At 41.3% G+C, this 20,077-nt stretch overlaps 1 long non-coding RNA gene across 1 annotated transcript in view; it reads right to left on the bottom strand.

Annotated features, from left to right (window-relative positions):
- Window positions 1-20,077, bottom strand: part of LOC129046650 (uncharacterized) — a 91,865-nt gene that overhangs the window by 19,554 nt on the left and 52,234 nt on the right. The window lies entirely within an intron of this gene.

A 20,077-nucleotide genomic window follows, 5' to 3' on the forward strand; every position in this document is an offset into this window, starting at 1 on the left:
AATTTTTTTTTGGTTTCAATTATGTTCCTGTCAGGACAGGGTAAACCCGGGAATACCAGGCATCTTTGGTGAAAAACAAAGCAACGACAAAGACCCCTCAATATTGTCTCCCAACATTCCCTTCCTGCAACCACACTTACTAAATCAACCTTTTCAGACCAAAAATACTACAATCCAAAGAAACTTCTGACAGCTATTGGGTTTCGGACGCTCCCAAGACATCAGCACCTTCCCAGCTAAACCAGCCATGAAAAAGAGAAGTTCACAAGACACCAGTGCATTAGTTTTTCAACTTAAGTCTGGATGTGGTAGACATTCACCACTTCCCCACTGTTGGATTCTCCAGGTGCCATTTCCACCAGCACTGGAGACCTTTTGGCATCAGATCCAACTTCTCCCCAGCCCCTCCAGCAGAGCAGCCTGCACTTAGCCCCTCCAGCCCCAGGGAGGACTAGGTCTTCAGTGGAAGCAGAGGGTTGGCAAAAAAAGGAGGGGTTTGCTGTCCAGATGTTTCACTCCATGGCTGGCAAATACAGTAATGATTCATGGACTTCCAGCTCCCAAACAAGGCAACTAAGCTGTGGAGAGCAACAGTGTCACAGTCGTCAGATTTGGTTTGGCTTGGACTTAGTCACTGATGTCACACCTAATGCTACCACCAGTTTCCCTGCTTTCCTTAGTGGCAAGGTACTCACATCCTTTCCTCTTCATATTCATTCCTTGCTTTTACTACTCATCTTCTTCCTTTCTCTTTCCTTCTGCTTCCCTCTTTCCCCCTTTCCCAGTTTCTCTTTTTTTCTCCTCTCATACTCTTTCCTCTTCTACCACGACCACTTTATTTTTCCTGAGTCAAAAAGTTAATGCAAAAATCTGACAGAAAAACCAAACAGGCGAGCTATTTAGACTGATCTTAAAAAGACACACCTCTGGATAGAGAAGTCACATCCCTGAATTCCAAAATTTACCAAGTGGGAGATAATTTGGGGGAAGTATCCCTGTATGAGGCTCTTGCTCTTACATTCCTTCCAGATGTTGTGGGTCCCCGTAGCAGATGAGACACTGGGTTAGATTTTTAGTTTTGAACCCGTATGGCTTTTCTTATGTTCCTTTTTGAACCTAGGAATCAGATATTAGCCTCTTTATAGTGGGAAAGCTCTCTGTAGTGAACCATATGAAATTGAGATGAGTGTTGTCCCTGAGGAATCATCCACACCATCTGTTGGAGACAGGATTATGTTTCCTTAAACCCAACCTTTACAGATGTGTCTCCTACAGCGGTGATTCCACATAGTTACTGAATATTCTGCTCCAGTGCTTAACTGTTTTTGGTATGAGGAAGTTCAGTAATATCTCATCTAAATCTCCTTTACTGCATATTAAGCCGATTATTTCTAATCCTTCCCTTAAAAGATGTGGACTAAATTCTCATTGCCCTCTCCTTTCTACTAACCTTGCACAGAGCAGAACACTGTCACCACTCTCTTGCTAGCTTAAAAGAATCACATACTATCAACTTTTCTGGTAATTTCATCCCGATATTATAGAAAGCTTAAATCTTCTTCTCTCCAGAGCAAGCTGTGCTCTTTCTGCCTCTGCAAGAGGCAATAGGGCAGGCTCTGAATTGTCTGAGAGAAAATGGCAGAGTCCATAAAGCAGGCAGGATGCCCAGAGAAGATTTATGGCCAAGGCACTCAAGAGCTGTGTTGTCTGAGTGTTTCTCTTGGAAAGCTCTGCTCTCGGGGGCACAGACAGCCCTTACCCTGCCCCACTGGCAGCAGGGCTGCAGTTCCTCTACTGTTCCTCCAGCAGGGTATGGATGGGTAATTAGCCTTTTTCAGGAGGAGTGCTGGAGACTACTAGAGGCAGAAGGGAAAACAAACATAAAATAAAATCCAGGCAAGAGGGTAATATATCCATCATCAAAGCCGACATACTGCACTGTGAATCCTTTGAGTAGCAGAAACCTGATGTGCAAACCCCACTGAAAGAGAAATCTTTGTATGAGCCTTTCTTGTAGGATAATTTTAGAGTTTGACACTTCTTTTCACAAGGACAATTTTAAATCTGGAACTTTTAACAGGCATCCAAGGCCATTAGGTCATGGAATATGACTTCTGAAACAGAGGCCAATGAATTTCACCTACATACTTCTACAAACATATTTGCAGGGAAAAGTTTGTTCACAAGTGGGAGTTTCTATAGGAAAAACTATATGCTTGGGAGAACAGACAGGACACCAGACAACCCTACTCCTTGAACTGCTGGACTCTGACACCAATAGAAGACTGTTCAGAAAACTGTGTCCTTCCCACTCTGTCTCACTTGTACTATCCTCCTGGACAAAGCCACTAGTACTCACTTCTCCAAGCTAGACCTAGACAGACCCCTCTAGGACCTTCCAACAAACAGAAACTCCTCAGACTTGGTACCTAGTGTTGCTGGATGGACACTGGAGCATGTTTTCTGGTTTTGCATGGAGGTGGGGAGGATTTTGCTATAAAGGAAAGTTGACAAGAAGAGGGGAGAAAGACTGTAATAAAGCTGATACATCCCTTCGATAAATTTATTAAAAATCTCCGCCTCTTCCCTCTCCTAAACAAGGACTGGTAATGCTTGGTTTAATTTTTCTCATGAAAACTCACACTGAGATATTTACTCTGGGAGAAGACAGAATGAGAGAAAGAAACAGGAGACCCTGAATGTATTTTGGATGCTCCAGTGTATTTGGATTTGAATAGTTTCTCTCTTCTTTACAATTCAACTAAACTTCTTGTGCCTTTTCTGTTCAGCCTCCCAAGCAAACAACATAGGAATCGCTACACCTCTAGTGCTGCTGCTTAGGAAGGAGATGTCAATTGAAGAGCTGGTTTTCTTCTATTAACTCCCTTTTTAAAAGGGCATATTTTTCCAAGGCTTTTGAAGTGCTAGTGAGGCAAGGGACAGTGCCATCAGAGAGGCAGTGTATCTAAGCATAAGCACACAAATGGTGGAAAGCTGCATATCCTTTCTATGTATTTCTGTACCTTCCCACCTCTCTCCACAGTTTCCTTGTTTCTGGTGAGAGAAATCTCTCCCAGCCCTCCTCCTTCACCACTCTGTTTCCCATCTCCCTTTCCCTTGTCTAAAACTCTGTTTGGTGATGAACAGCTTTGTGGCTCCTTTCTGAGATGCTTTGACTTTCACCATTGGTAACACTGCCTGGAAAGCTAAAGAGGAGATGGGGGTGGAGAGGGAAAGAGCAATGATCTACACAGCTGTGCAGTCCATCCAGAAGATACTGGGTTAGTAGCTCATCACTGAAGTCTTTCAGTGAAAATCACTATGGAGTATCAAAGTGTAAACTCCTGCCAAGCATCAAAGAAATTTATTGGCCAAAGCAACACACACGAGCATTTTTATGCTTGAATAGTGATGCTTCTGAAGGGCTAAATAAATGTTCAAGTATAATCACAGTTCATCCATGTGTTGATGGAAAAGAAGATATCACAGAATTCAAAACAAACCAGCAGAACAATAAAACCAACAAAACCTTCAGTTCTGCCTCCCTCCCCCACAAGGTTAAAATCTCTTCAAATCAAGAGAGACCGCATGGGCAGACAACTATGGGAGGCTTTACATTGATGTTTTCTTTCTTTGAAAAGGCTTTAAATGCTTTTCTCATGTTTTTACAAAAGCTTTTACATTTTCCAGGGGTTCTCTTTCTGTCTGAATGCCACCACTAGCAAAGGAAAGGAAATTCTTCACGTCCTTTTGTTGGAATTACGTCAAGGGCTTCATGAGAAAATTCCACGTGCATGGAGCCCTGCATGAGCTCCTATAGATGGCAGGGAGGGAAAATCAATCCCAGCCGAGGAAACGAACAGATGTTTCATTCATGGCTGTACCAACAAAGTGATATTAATCAATAAGGAGATCCATTCTTTACCCCCCACAGCTCATTGCCTGGCTCAGCTGGGCAGAGTCCAAGGGGATTCTTCAACTCGTGCAAGTGGGCATGAAACTGGTCCCAATAAAAGTGCAAACAAGACAGGCTTCCTACCAGCCTGTGCTCATGAAAGGCATCCAGCCTTAACCTAGACACACAACAACTAGTTAGATTGGTGATTATTTCATTTAGCATCACAGCTGGTTGAAAGAGAGCTTACCATTAACCAGTACTCAGTGCTTTGATGTCCATCCCCAACATGCTTTTTTAATGATTATGGAACTATTAGGGGCCGTGGCCTGCAGAAGACATTCCCCAGAAGTTGCATGGACTCATCCAAAACTCCTCTTACATCTGAGCTGCAGTTGGTGAAAGCAGAGAAAAATGAGTGGAAAAAAAAGTCAGTAGTTCGGAAATGGAAGGAAGGGAAGGATTAAATGAAAAGCTCTGCCAGGATGTAGCCATGGGGAGCTAATTCACCATTAGCAGATCAGCTTGAGTGAGGACTAAGTTTAAAGGGTCAATGACTAGCAGACAGCTGGCACTCAGCTGGTGATGCTGCTGTGGGGTGTGCTGCTCCAGCGTTGGTCATAAACAACACCAGGATATGTTCTGGATTTTTTTATTATTAATATTGTTTTTTGAAGTGACTTGTACAGGAAATTTTTTCTCATCACACGTGAAAGCTGTTCCAATTCCCTGAAGTAAGAGACTTGGCAAGTCAATTACCGGGAAAGTAGAATTGCTGAAGCATATGAACGAATTTTAACAACATGCAAGTGTAACTTTTATTGCCAACAGTAGATGCACATTGGAATTTCAGGGGGGGAAGAAACCGTGATGAAGTGGCAAAATGCAGTTGTTTTTCTTTATCTCCAGAGAATGCTGTGGTTTCATTTGCAAATGAATCATTTTGTTGTGATTTATTCACTTTGTAAATGGATCTGATTTATTATCCCAGGGGATTTGAGAGATTTTTTTTTTTTAGTAAAGCAAGTTATCGAGCTGGCTTACAACCAGAGGCAACATAATTACACCAAAATGTTTGAAGACCAAGTTAAGGTGTCACCTGCCAGAACATTTTGGCAATGAAACAGAATAAAATCCAAGAATACAAAAAAATAAACAAAAAAGCAAATAACCCCCAAACCGAGAGATAGATAGATAGATAGATAGATAGATAGATAGATAGATAGATATGTAAAAACAAGAAATAGAGCAAAATAGGATTTACACAAACCAAACACAGACCCACCAGCTGTTAAAAGAGCCTTTAAAGGAATACCCTCCCTTGGAGCACTCTGTTCCTGGGCACTATAGTATCAACTTTGACAGAGTAATTAAATTGTTTAATAATCAAACCTGGATCTCATTTATATGTCACATGAACATTGTAAAACAGAACGTATGGAAAGCACGCTGTAAAATAAGATGTGGTTTATTTCATTTCACAAGTTTGCTGGTAATCAGATAGTTCATATCACAGGAAAAAATGTTAGCACCTACCAAAGAGACTTCATACAGCCAGCAGATTTGCTAGCTTGCATAGCTTTCCTACCCTCTTAATCTTTATTTTTTTTTAACTTTCTATCCCACTGAGAACAAGGAAGTTGCTCCAAATCCACATCTCAAGACTTGATGGAAAGATGGTGCAATTAACTCAGGAACTCCTGTACCTAGCTGCAGAAGAAAACTTTCCAGAGATGTAATGGTTATGCTTAAGCCTATACAGAATCTATCATTTTGGCAACAGTTTAAAAGTAGAGGTGGGCCTGCTCCAGACATAAACAGCTTTTCTCAGGAGTTTTCAACATCTTGCTTCTCTTCATATGCTAGTGGCAAATTAACTGAATAGGGAGGATTTCAGCATCACTGCCATAAGAAAGATGCAAAGTTTTGCTATCTATTCTCTGCCTCAGAAGTACTCTCTTCAAGACATCCACTACACCAGATGAACCCCATGCAGCCAAACACAAGTCTACAAACCATCTCCCATTAACAGAAATATTTTTGTTATGAAGCAGCTTTTATTCTCAGCACAGAGGAATGGATCAATGCTCAATCTTCTGCCACAGAAGAATTGATTTGGATAATGTGTCCACATCTCCTGGCGGAGAGGTCTCAAAGTTTATTTTAGCAGCAAGTGGAACACCTCCCACTTAGAAAGTTAGTGCTCCTGCAGCAGGTTGGAAAGAGTTTACAATAGGCTTTGATGCCTTTGCTCAGCCACATTTCCTCTTCCAGGATTTGTTGGGAAGAGGGGGAGGGAGAAAAGAGAATAGGTTCCAAACCCTTTACTATCTCTTCTGAGCTTGTTGTCTTTTGTAAGCCACAAAGAACAGATTTTCTTTTGTAAATCCTTAGTAATTAAATGAGTACTTCACTGGCTATATTCTTCAATGGTCTTGTTTCCTAGGTTTTGCCTTTGACAGTCATATTTTGCAAAGGCTGCTGAGATGACTGGGCACCTTACCCTACTTAACGCTAAACCAATTGATGCCCGTGCACACTGCATGAAGGAGGAAAAGTTTCATTAATGGCACTTCATTAAAGAACTGTGCTGGGAAGCCCTAAATGTGACCGAACCAACCAAAATCCAGAGCGAGCTGTCTATTAGGAAAGCAACAAAGACAGTTTCGGAAACTGAACTCTGGCTCCACTGCAGCGGATTAGGAAGAGTGATGGGATTAGTGTTTAATGACCTGGGGCAAGAGACAAAGGGAATTTCGACAAAGAGGCTTAGATATGGAAGAATTAACACTCTCTATCCCAGCCATGCCTCTGATGACTTCCAGCATTCTTTCCCGTCTCTGCTGAAGTCTGGGGAGGGGAGGGAAAAAAACCCCAAACGACTAGTGGGGCTTTAATACCTCCTTATCCTTTTCTTATCACAGTTCTTTCTCTTTTTAAAGAAAGAAAAGATAATTTAATTTTTCTTAATCAATGCAATAAGCAAAGTTGCTTAGGGCTTGTGCCTCAGCACACTGCAGATAATCGCATCCCTAACCACACATTCATTGTGGATGTTACAGACCTCTCTCTTTCTATGTTTCTATATTTTATACATCCCCAAATTTATATATACATGTAAATATACTTATGCAGATAAAGCACATAGTTTTAAAATTACTTAGCACAGAATTTGCCTGCAGTTGCATGGGCTTGAGAAATACTCCTTGATTTGAGGTTATATTGCATAATGAGAAGCAGGGTGAAACAGGCAAGCATTTGCTCATAGAGTTAATCACAGGCTTTCCCAAAACGACATGATTCAGAGCAGGACATGCATCAATGATTGGTAGAGTACAGAAGCCTGACTTTGCATACAGAAGGTGTAACTCCATTGAAGGAGCTCTTGATTAACCTCAGCATAAGGGGCAGAGAATGCAGACTAAGCAAGAATTGTTTAGCAGGGAAAATCTCTTGAAGCTAAAACCAATTCATTAAAAAAGACCAGTAATGAAGCCGATACTCCTCAACTATGGCACTGAGACATTAACATATTTGAGCCCTGAGCAGCACTCCAGTCTCTGATCCTTTGGGCAGTAATGTCAAGGAGACACTGCTTAAATAAATACACTGCAAGCACCAAACATCCATGAGGAATGAGCTTAGGGGGACCTCTCCTGAGAAGTAATGCACTCTTGCTTTGCTCCAGGAAGGCTCCTGGAGCCTGCTGAGCCAAGGCAAGCACCTGTACTTCTCTGAACCAAGCCCTTTATAGCTGCTTGTCTGTGTTTCACAGAGGCAGAACCATCCTACAACTGTGCAAAATTTTCCTGCTCTGTAAACCAACTCAACATGTAGTTGTTTTTTGTTTTTTTATTCCTAAACCAACCCAAAGTGCTCACAGAAAAGCTAGGTATTCATTTCACATGTTAGCCAATATGAAATGCTCCCAGAGCAGCTTTAGACTCCAAGGTATTATTTAACCAGTGTGGTTTAGTAGGACAATGGCAGCCCCCTGCCGTAATCCATTCAGGGGCAATACCATCAGTCAGTGTGAAATTAAATACATTACAGGGTAAGAGCTTAATGCGTTTTATAGGCAGTTGTTCATCCACATCAAACTTTAGCTTTTAAAATCCTAACATTTGATCCCACAACAGGAACCATGGCTCGAGAATGAGATTGGCACATTTGCACTGCCAGCAGGGCAGAAAAAGCAGAGCATAGTATTTAGTGGGAAATGCAATTGCCTGAGAGGGGAAAATGATGGGATTGAGAGAGCTCTGCAGAGCCACATAGCTTGTAGTACATACACAGGACTGGAAAGAATAAATATAACCCCAGCTCTGTCTGGCTATGGGTCAATAGAATCAGCATTTCCTACCACTGTATAAATGGGTTTCACATATATAATAATAACAACAACAACAACAATAATAACTATAAGAGGGTTGTTTTTTTAAATTCATCCGTACAGATTCTGGTTCTGAAAGCATACCCAGGTGTATGGGTAAATGGTAAATACAAACCCAGGGCTGGATGTCTATGGGTTATTAGAATCAGTGTTTCTTACCATGGTGCATGTTGGTTTCACTTATATATAGAGTGAAGTCTTACATATAGACTTATATATGCATATAGAAATAATAATAGGGGCTTTTTAAATTCATGCATACAAGTTTTGGTTCTATAAACTGTTCTAAAAATCCTTAAGTCCCCAAGGATTTTGGTGGGACTTCTTGCTCCCTGTTGGAGCCCACAGACTCAGGGCTTTTTGCTGGCTAAGTTCTCTCCCTTGAGCCAGCCGCTGGAAGTTATGTCCACCCATGCCCTAAAACCCAGATGCTCAGGCTTCCCCTTGCCACAGAAACATCCTAACCTGTGAAAGTAGTTTGCAGGAGAAAGGTAAAGACAACACCAAACAGAGGAGCCTGTTATATTCTGCTCTCGGTTACACTTGCTTAATGCAGGAGTAAATTCCATTTGTTTCAGCTGAGTTACTCCAGATATAAATAGGGGTGAGATCAGAGCTAGGTCCTTAGAGAGCCCTCTTCTTTCTGGGATGCTGCTTCTTAAAATGAAGCACTGCTAAGACCCAGTGGTAAAAAAATTATTATTTAAAATATCTTCAGAGCTATCTGTTGCCCAAAATGGCTTTTAACTGTTGAAAGAACATCAAACATTTAAAAACGCATAATCTGCTCTCAGCACCGGCACACAGTGCCAGGAATATTCGTCAGCCTTATGTTTTTGGATCATATGTCACAGTGGATTATCTGACACTCCATGAACACTGCCTGCTTCCTCCAGTTGCGGCTGCAAAACTTGTTCTCAGGCATGTCACTCGATGCTACAAGCACCAAGAAGTGGACTCTGCCTTTACAGAAAGGTTATTTATTGTATGTCCCCAGCCTATGAGCAAAACGACCCCTTATCCTGATAACACCTTCCCCGTTTGAGCAGAAAGACCCAAGAGCAACTTTGATGAGTTTTCTTTAGTGATGAACATTTGGAAAACTTTTTAAATATTCCAGGGCTCCAGATGCTATTAATCCAGTGGTGTGAGCTGAGTTGTAAGCTTCACACCTAAAGAAAGGCTTTATTGCCGAAGGTGAGTGGGTGGGGAACTCTTCAGGCTCTGAGGGGGTCAGTGAAGATATTGGCAAGCACTGCAGTTGACTGAATACAATGGGGGAAGGGGGAAAAAACCCCAAGGATTCAGGGATATCAAAAAACCAACTGGATTTATTTGCAGACCCATGTTGTCTAGTTAAATGTTGGCAAGAAAGAGAAGTCTGGGATCCTCCTTTGTGAAACATTTCATTAGTCAGAAATATTTTAATTAACAAGAAAAAAGTCCTATTTCTTTTTTAGCATCCCGTCCTGATGCCAAGATTAGACTTTTAAGATATACTTCTGTGGTCTCTGTCATTCCTTTCAACCGTGCATGATGTACCTTCCTGGGAATCACCTGGAAGAGCCAAGAGGAAGAAAACCTCTCTGCCACATAGTCACCTGCCCCTTTTCTTGCATGATTACTTCTCTCTTTCCACTCTTTCCCATCCTTCACTCTGCACACTCATTAAAGCACCTAAGGCTCAGTCCATTCCCAACCTCAAAGCTCTGGAGGCATGGGAAACTCATATATCCTGTATATTCTTCCTGAAGACACCCTGCTTCTCTGACACCCAACAGCAATTTCCACACATGCCTTGTGCTCCTTGTCACTGCACAGGGAAGCTCAGATTCAAAGGCTTTGAATTTCCTTCATTTCTCCACATCTCCTTCCTGAACTGGGAAATTGCCAGATTAAACGTGCCCCGAAGTGCCACCAGTTGCCCTTGCTTACATTCTGTTCCATGTGCATGTTCTCAAAGATAATGCCATACAACACAATGGCAATTGCAGCTCTTGGAAAGCTCCTGGGAAGGCAGCAGTGGACCAACCAGGATGTGGAAAGCAGTACTGCAAGAGTACCCAAACCTCCTAATCATGTGAATCACTTACCCTGCTGCCAAGAAGAGCCAAAGGGAATGGCTGGTCCTTGAATGGCTCATGGCCAAAAAATCCAGTTGTACTTTTTGGGTCCTTAGCTAAGCTGCAGAGCACAGTGACTCAGAGACTTGATATGGGCACCCCCAGCCATCACAGCAGGGTTGGCTCTCCCAGCAGCTCTTGGGCAAGCCCAACTCCAGCTGAGACACAGGTCTGACAAGAGCCCAAGAGCCAACACCTTGGCCAGCCCTATTTTGCTTCATAGCAGGGAGGGAGCCACGTCCTGATACTGTATGTTTATTTCCCAGGATGTGGGAATAAACTCTTACATTTTCTTCCCTTAAAGCACATTTTTGCATTCACCAAGAAGTCCAGGTTTGGTGTCTGAAATGCCAACAGTCTGGATTAGCACCATCCACTAGTCATTAGCAGAACCAGGGGCTCAGAGGCACTAGTTGTCAAGACTCTGGAAGTGCAGCTTGTTTGCAATTTTTTCAGTGAAATGTGATAATTAAAAATTTTTAAAAAATCAGAACGAACAACTAATATATTCTAAGGCAAACACATATTTTTTTGTCTGCAAGCAAGAAAAAAAAAGTTCCCCCAAATTTATTTGATAACAAAACCTTCAAGTATGGAACATACCTATTGGGGAAATAAAAAGAGCTACCAAATATTGTCAGTTTTATCTCCAGCCCTAACACAATTTTGCCTCTAATATCTGAAATGCCTGATCATCCAGCAGAATTTCTAATGCAAGAGAAACCTAAAAGTGCCAATCAAAGCTGGGTCTTTCTCCAACTGCAGGTTCCAACACTGAGAAATTCCTGGGAGGAGGGAAACAGCCTCAGGCTCTCACACCAGTTCTCCCACCTCCCACCCCAAATTGCCATCCCACTCTTAACCTTGCCCCTCAGCATTTCTGGGTGGGTCCTGAAAACATACACATATTTCTTTGCCACTCCTCATCACAGCTGTAACCTGTGGCTGTCTCACCCCAACCATGACCTCACCCCAATGCACAGGTGCACCTCAGGGCTTTTTGGGAAAAAAACCTATATTTCTCACAAAACAGGTGTCTGTGCCTGCAGAAAGGTAAGTGGAAAAGTACAATGGAGTGATCTGGGTTTTCCAGACCCAACACTATTATTTGTCCTCCACAACTTTACTTGTTGATATCCTGACAGCATCTTTTCCAGGAGTAGTCAGAGCTCTTCAGTAGCTGCTTTCAAGCTATCAGACAACAAGTCCTCTCCAATCCCAAGCCACTCTCATGCCCAGTAAGTTTCAGTACTTTTGGGTTTGGATGAAAACCTCAAAGCATTATTGAGAGAGTCAGAAATGAGAAGACAAATAAAACAAACCAAACATTTTTATCACTATGATGCTGGGGACTGTGGTTCCTGATTTTAGACTCTGACACATAATATACCTTACATACACTTCACCATGGGACTGTGTCAGCAGCACAAGGTTTCTGCCTGCCTTGGTGTAGAGGGGACCAGACCCATGTCTGTTAAGTAAAGAAATAACAAAATTATTCTGGCTTTCCAGGGGTGAAACTGAGAAGGTGATGCAGCCCTGAAATAAACCTGGCAAAAATCCACAATGCTTGGTTTTCTCAGACACAGAGAACAGAAGTGGTGACATGAACCCACCTCTACGTGCTTTGCCTCCTTACAAAAACACCAAAACAAAACATCAAAAACAAAAACCAAAAAAAACAACCCCCCAAAAAAACCAAACCAAACCAACCAAACAAAATAGAAAAAACCTTTTTGTGGTTTCTCCATCAACAAGTAGTAGTAGAAAGCTGACCTGCTTTCAAGATATTTCTGGCCAAATTCTGGTATCTTCTTAAACCTGGAAATCCCAGCTATGGGGTTTAATTATTTACTATCCAGAAAAAACTCATACCTCTGAAATTTCTTCTGTCCTTCACTTTTCTCAAGCTGAAGAGTTACATGATTTCACCAAGCTGAAACAAAGTTCATAACCTGTCTCCATGACTGTCCTGTCTGAATATATTCTTTACATCAGGCTGCTTTCAAAAAAAGGATAATATACCAGCAGGACAATACACTGGACTGTTAAAATAAATGGATACTTTAAAGGTGGGAGATTTTTGTCTATAAGAACCATAAAAAGACATCATTGTGTAAAAAGAAAAACTGAAATGCTACCCATCACTTCTGCAAACACAGCAGTTTCAATGTGTAAATATCTTCAGATTTCCTACAGTCCCCAGAGGAAGAATATTATTCTCTGGGGCAGACAGAAACATCCAAGGCCAAATAAATGATGCCAAAGCCTCTCAACAAAAATGAGCTCTGTCTTTCCTTTATGGAGCCCTTTGAAAGCTTCATCTACATTTAAACATCTCCTCCTCATCCCTCTATGTTTCCCCCACTTATTTCAGCTAACAGATGCTCAATCTCCCAGCAGCTGGCTGAAATGCCAAACAAGGTTCCCTCTTCCTAGAAATGCTTATCTGCAGAGAACAAAGCAGCATCTTGTCAGTCACATTTAGCAATGGCTTGAGGTGCTCTCTTAAGCAAGAAATCACCAAATACCACTGGCTGTCTTGGCTCTGGACATTACCCTCTCTTAGTGTACTTGTCTTTTCCCAGCATAAAATGTTTGTTGGCAAGAGTGAGCACCTACACTTACATGGAAGGCAGACTCACATACCATGAGGAAGGTTTTTTCCCACCCTCCACCCCCCTTTATGAATTGCTGTCTTTGATCCATTTTTCATATGTTTCCCCACGCAAGTGCACAAAGACAAATATTCATTGTAATATTTATGAACGCAGCCTGATAGTTACTATGGTTTCAAAGAAAACAGGAAAAATGGGCACAAAACTGGATGTGCTTCACGTCAGGCAGCCATAGGTATGGCACATGTTATAAATTCTGTTCAAACTGACTCACTTCTTTCGATGAGGTAAGTGTTGACGTTAGACAATTTGGTGGGGAGCATTTATTTCTGCATTTATTAAAATGTCAGTAACAGCAGGAGTAACACCTCCTAAAAGGCTTGCAGGTGCTTGTCTTCAAAAATGCAACATTTGAAGAGGATGAAAAGGCACAAACTACATTTAAAATGATTCACTGGTGGCTGGAAGAGAATAGATATATTTGGGTGTTTAATTAATGCATGTGATGCATAATTGGGATTGCTCAAATCCAGGGGACTGCCCAAACTGCTAAATTTCAGCATGTCCAAAATGCTCTGGAGAATCAAAGCAGAAAAGAAGGATTTGTGCAGATCTCAACATGTTGCCAAAATAAAACATTTAATTTATTCAAGGGACATGCTTTCGACATACCCAAATGCAGGTGAGCACTATCTCTGAAATGTGAAGTACCCAAGTGAAAAGGAAAGAGATGAAAAATATATCAGTAAAAATGCATTCGATATATAAAAATAACTCTGCAGAGGTCAGGCATTAAGCAGTGGAGGCAATGTCTAGTGGCTACAGATGAAGCCTTGGGCTCAGGCTGGTACCATAGCAAGATTTTTTTTCATTCTGTCTCTCTGAAAACCTTTCAGGAGGCTGCATGCACTCCCCTTTGCTCTGTTCTCCAAAGAAATTGGTAAGGCCGGAATAAGATGCTGGCTTGTTCACATCAGAAGGAAATATAAACTGAGGTCAAGGAAACCACAACATCTGGAACGTGAGAAAAGGATTTACTGTTAAGGGCTTAATGAACTCTGAAAATAAAGTTCTCAACTTTGCTAATTTGTTTGGGCTTCAAAGAGGAATAAAATATAAAGCTGGAAGAAGGTTTTATGGCTCTCCTAAAGAAATAAGAAATACATCTGTGCTAAAATTAGCAAAACTCAATGACAGTAGGGAGTGTATCACTATTACTTAGCCAATGCTAGGAAAAAAAGACTACATTGTGACTGCTGGCTGTTTATGTGCAAATTATTGTGGGAAAAGAGGAATTATGGACTCTTAGGCTTCGCAGCTGTGAGAAAGACAGTATTCCCAAGCTGGTGGGGGGTGGGGCTGGGTGGGGATATGCAGGTTCTTGCAGGTAATAACGATGTGGCTAATGCCAATCACTCATTGTTGGACGGATGGAAGGATGCATCTGTCCTCTCATTTCAGTTTGAATTAGGAATGCGTACGACTATAGCACTTTGATTCAAACCATGAGCTATTTTCATGGTGTGCAAAGCAGAGATCCATTCAGATGAAATGAAAGCTGGAAGATATACATTTAATGCATTCCAGGCACTACACCAGGCACTCAGTCCATGGGAACCAGATGAGAGCTAATCCCAGGGAAACCCTCCTACAGCGCATGCACAGGGAAGGTGGCAGATCCTCAACATTAGCTGTCTTGCTCTATACATTCATTAAGTCATTCATTCAAAGTCATATACATGACTTTGCTGCCCCTGTGCTGAAGTAAACAGTAGTAAAGCATAGCCATTTGAGAAGCTGACCTCAACAATTTATTGGGCTATTTCTACAGAGCATCTCATACCTTCAGACATCAGTTCTTTCCTTCATTCCCTCAAAGAACAGCATTTAGTCCCCAGTGGGGCCAGGGACAAGAAGCTGGGTGAAGACACAGGTACAGATTGTTCCCAGGGAAATTCTACTGCGGCGGTGTGTCCTTTTGAGATTTTATAGCTCACTCCCATGGAGCAGTGAATGTGCTTGTCTTGCAACTGTCAACATGAAGAGCAAAATCTTCTCTTGCAAAAATGTCACAGATTTGATCCCAAGTTTCCTCACTGTGCTAATCAGATCCAATTCTAGTGTTTGACCCCAAGGAACAGGATCTAATTAGGATTGACACGTGCTTCCCTACTTGTAGCAAGGGGCCATCTTCTGCCAGATAATTGGAACTGTAATAACTGTAGTGATCCAGGCTGAGAGGTCAGTGGAAGGAGAGCATATGGAGCAGCAACTGGGTGATTTCCCTGACACAATACTTTGACGTGATTTTGGTTGCATTTATGATGCTTTTACCCCCAGCCATCAATACAGCTGAGGTTTGTTCACCACACAGATCTGCAGGCTGCAAATTGGCTGTAAAAAGGGGAATGGTAGATAGCACAACATAATTCTCATTCTGCTCCTACCTGGGAGATCCCAGTTTTCCTATAAGCAGCAAGTGCCTTTAGGCTTGGGCTACTTTTGGTTGAGCAGTGGAAGACAATCCTGGAAGAGCAAGGAGAGAAACAGCAGCTGTTCTCCATGGGATGTATCTTGAAGGATTTTCACCAAAATCATGGTTTTGTAGACTGGAGTGAGCAACAATGGAAGAATAACAGTGTTTGGGGCAGTACTCTTCAGCAAACAGACTCTTCCTGCCCTGCACATGCACGTCTGCATCACTGATGTCAGCTCACATACTGCTGGCTCAGCCATTAAAAGCTATATATTTGTGTAGACACATTTCTGCCCATGTTTGTATGTACACGTGCTCAGCTTATGGTGGGACAGAGTGCTCTAGTCTCCCTCTGGAAAATCACAGCAGGAATTGCCTTCATGAGACAGCACCAGTGGACACTGATTTCCCCACTCTCTCAGTTTACTCCTGCCCTTCAAGTGCAACGTACTAGACAATGACCGCTTACAAAAACCCCAACATGATTTTTCAGTCCTTTTCTACACTAGAAAAACAAACATTTCTCTCTACCTCCATTGTATTTTGAGTTTCTTCACTGCATGGAAAATATATAACAAAAAAAAAGCACTAAGTTAGAATATAAATATTACAGGTTTGTGTTCTTCGTGGTGCTCACAAAGGTATTGGTGGGGTGCAGGTGTCCTCACTAAAACTTCACCACCACAGAAAGCAGTAAATGCCCTTTATCTCCTGCCCAAAAGGTACAATCTCATAATGACCCTTATTTTCTCTTTTCCAAATCAAAAACCCAATTACACAACCTCCTCCCTGCAAGGATTTCTACTGACATTATCAATATTAGCAATTTATGGCTCAGGGCACTCCTGGGGATGAGCATTATTTCTATTTTCTCAAGGACAAAACACCTCAGAAATCCCATGTGCCCAGGGCAGACACCAAGAACCTACATAAGGGATGAGAAATGAACTTGAACCTCCAGGCAGACAAATTAATCAAGGTTATCATGCCCATATGCAGCACGGTGCAAAACAAGGACATCATGTCAGGAGGCCAACCAGCCACCAGAGAGTTCCACCAGTGGAGACACACACCCACTACACGTCAGCAGCCTGTTTCCCTAAGTGACCACACTGAGCCATAATGTCACCTCAAAGAGAAGTATGGGATGTGGGTTTCACTTAGCTCCTTCATTGAAGCTTCTGCCACGGAAAGGAGTCAGGCAAGAGTGATGGGGACAGCTGGTAGGTGGCAGGTGGGATGGGGACAGTATGGGGACAAGGCCGCCTCAACTACAAGGAGGCAATTTCACTCAGACCAAACCAAGAACTTTCCTATGACAGTGGTCATAGAGGCAGGCTTCCCTCCTTTCTGCAAATATTAATTGTAAAATAATGATTTCCTCAAGAAAGAATGTTAATTCTTCAAGTTAACAGTACACCCACATCTGTTTGCACTAAATATTTCAAAGTGACTTTGGAAAGAAGGAAAATCCCCACCACCCAAACTTACATGTGTTTAAATACAACTATTTGCAAACATATACTCATAAAATATTGTGTAGAGAAGATTGATTGAAGTGCTGATGAAAACATCATATTTGTGATACCAAGAAGGTTACTCAGAGCACTACATCTTGAAGCCATTCCCTTTTGCTCCTGCACTCATGGGGCATTGGCTGAACAGAAGCACATTCCCCACTCTCCCCTCCCACTTGGAAAAAATGGCAAAAATTGACCATTAGCTGGAGATTAGCTCATACATTGAATAATGTTGTAAAATACTTTTATGGTGCTACTTCTAGTGGTTTTAAAACTACTATTCAGGACATCAAAATCTCAGGGTAAAAGATATATATGCACTTTATTTTTTTTTTTTTTTTGGTAACAGGAGTGTAATCTTTAAATTGAAGATTGCAATTGATTGTAAAAAGGCAGAGCATTGACCTTTACAATGAAATTGTTCTTCCCTAACAAATTCAAAATATCATAAGTACAATCAACTCATAACAACTGCCTAATCCTTATTATTTTGCTTTTAGAATATTTTTTTAGGCTTGGGTTACTAAAATTTCAAATAAAATGGGGTCTGCTGTCATGGTTTTTTATCCAAATGACTCGTAGTCTCTTGTAAACAGTTCTGTGATCTGATTTCCATTGGGACATGAGTTGTAAAAGGCCAGGGATTTGTGATGGATTTACACGTATACTGTTTCAGTTAAGTTACCAAGGTCGACTTAACAGCCCTTTTCCTCAGAGTCTTAAATACATTTGCCACCCAGCCTTTCAGACCATGCTCAAGGAAAAGGGTGATGCCATTGTAAAGGGTGCTTGAACTTTACTGGAAACTCAATTTACATTCTTTTAATCAGCAGTAGAATGCTATTTACTTATTTATTTGTAAATTTTGTTATTTACTTATTTATTTATTTGTAAATTTGTAAATTTATTTATTTACTTATTTATTTGTATTTAGAATGAGCTTTGTGAAGTAGCTAGAAAAGTAATTCTTGCACATGTGCCTGACACAGGTTTCTTGGAGTTTTGAAAAGGTCATTCAGGCTTTGGAATACAGCAGAGGCCAGCACTTGGAACTCAGTCGTATTGCAGTATTAGCCTAGCCCTCTGAAGTCCAAGTCAGGAACAAAATATCAGATTACTGACCCATGCTAATAGAACTTTTTTAAAAGCAAAGGTCCTCCAGACTAAATACCAAACAAACAAACATCAGTCCCCTTTGATGGCTCACCACTTCTCAGTAAAGTTCAAATAGTCTGAATTGTGATTGCACAGAAATGTACTGATAACAAAGGTAAATGAAATTTGTGGTTATTTCTGAGGGTTGAATGACTGGTCTGATTGTCTTATTCACTAGGCAAACAAGGTCTTTTCTATATGTTATTGTAGCCACAGATATAATTTCTCTAGCACTGTAGAAAGAATCAGATTAAAATATGATACAGAAGGAGCACTTACCTTGTGCTGGTTAATACATTTAAGCTGTTACCATGCCACCATGCTTAAAAGCATAAAGATATGCCTTTCTACACTAGTCTATATATATTGATACCTCCTGTGTGCCAGGAAAACCTCTTTGATTAGTCACACTAAACCATTTCTTAAGTGGTATGAATTTCTCAGGCCTGCACTTTCAATAATCAAGTAATAAATTCTGGGACTAATCATGAGCCATGCTGTCTCTCCTAGCTGATGTTCAAGGAGATTCATCAAGAGTTTCTTTAACCAGAGAAAAACTAAAATACCTTAAGTAATAAAAACTGCATGCCACAATTTGGAACAAAATTAATTTCAGAGGTCAAACATAAACCACATGCTACACACCACTCCATGGCAGCCACTTGACTCTGTGTAAAGGATTTTTGTTGGAGTGCGAACTGCTATGTCCTACTGGGTTCAGCCTGTGAGAAAAAGGGCCGTTTCAGCAGGTAAAACCTAAGTGTTAATGAAATAAAGATAGCTGGGTTTTTCTTTTCATCTTTCACAGACTGACACCAACAGCCTGAGGAGGCACATACATGGTGATCTACAATCCAGAAGCTTTTCTCAACCCATGTGCCAACCCTTGGAGCTGTAATAATCAGCTTTGAGCAAGGGGGAAGGACATCTGAGCCACACATCTGAACTTGAATAACAAATATATGAAACCCTAGGACCTAGACAGCACTCTAAGCACTCTGCTGCCCTAAATGACAACATTCTTTAAAACTGTGCATGAAATTTAATCTAATTCTTTTGTACTCGTGTTACCATTCACTTGGCTAAAACATTGTGTTTTTGAGCCAAAACACAAAGTTAATCTATCATAATGCTCCTCCAGGTGAGATTTATTATAGATCACTTTCTAAAACCCGTGTGTTCTATGTGCATGTGCATACCATATTCATCTTATTATTATCCAGCTGAAAAATTCCCAGTGTGTGCAACGCCTCAGATATAATAGCAGGCATGCCAACAGAATATGACACTTATGCTAATCTGCACCCTGCTGTGGAAAAACATACACAAGGATTCCATTACCACATTCATTAGGCTGCAGTGCACTTCATCTTGAATAGGGATTATGAACTATAATAGAGTGAAAACAGTTGATTGAATCCACTTAGTCAAATCTATGATATTAACCAAATATTTCGGCAGCAGGAAGAGGAGGAGTTGAACCTTCTCCTGGTGGGATGTGTTGCCGTTGCCTTGTCTCTCCCTGGCACTTTAGTTCGTATGAAAAAAGGTCTGAGAAGGCCAAGGACACAACAAAACTTTGCTTTGAGACAGAGTTTTAAATATTCAAACTGCTGCCCAAGAACTAGTGGAGAGCGAGGTGACATTGATGCTGTTGGGAGAGATGGGGACTTTCCAGACACATGCACTATTTCTTGTTTTGCACAGGTTCTTCAGAGCACATTAGCAAATCCTCCATGCACCTGTTATATTTCTTTTTGGCACCAATGGAGACTTCCAAGCTGACCATACATGCAGCAAAACCTCCCAGTGACGCCATTACACTGCTTAAATGGTAGTCACATTCAGATGAAAAAAAGAAGTTTTCCAATTTTGTGTTCAGGTTTCCCACGTACAC

The sequence above is a fragment of the Molothrus ater genome, chromosome 3, assembly GCF_012460135.2.
Source record: "Molothrus ater isolate BHLD 08-10-18 breed brown headed cowbird chromosome 3, BPBGC_Mater_1.1, whole genome shotgun sequence".
NCBI lineage: Eukaryota > Metazoa > Chordata > Aves > Passeriformes > Icteridae > Molothrus > Molothrus ater.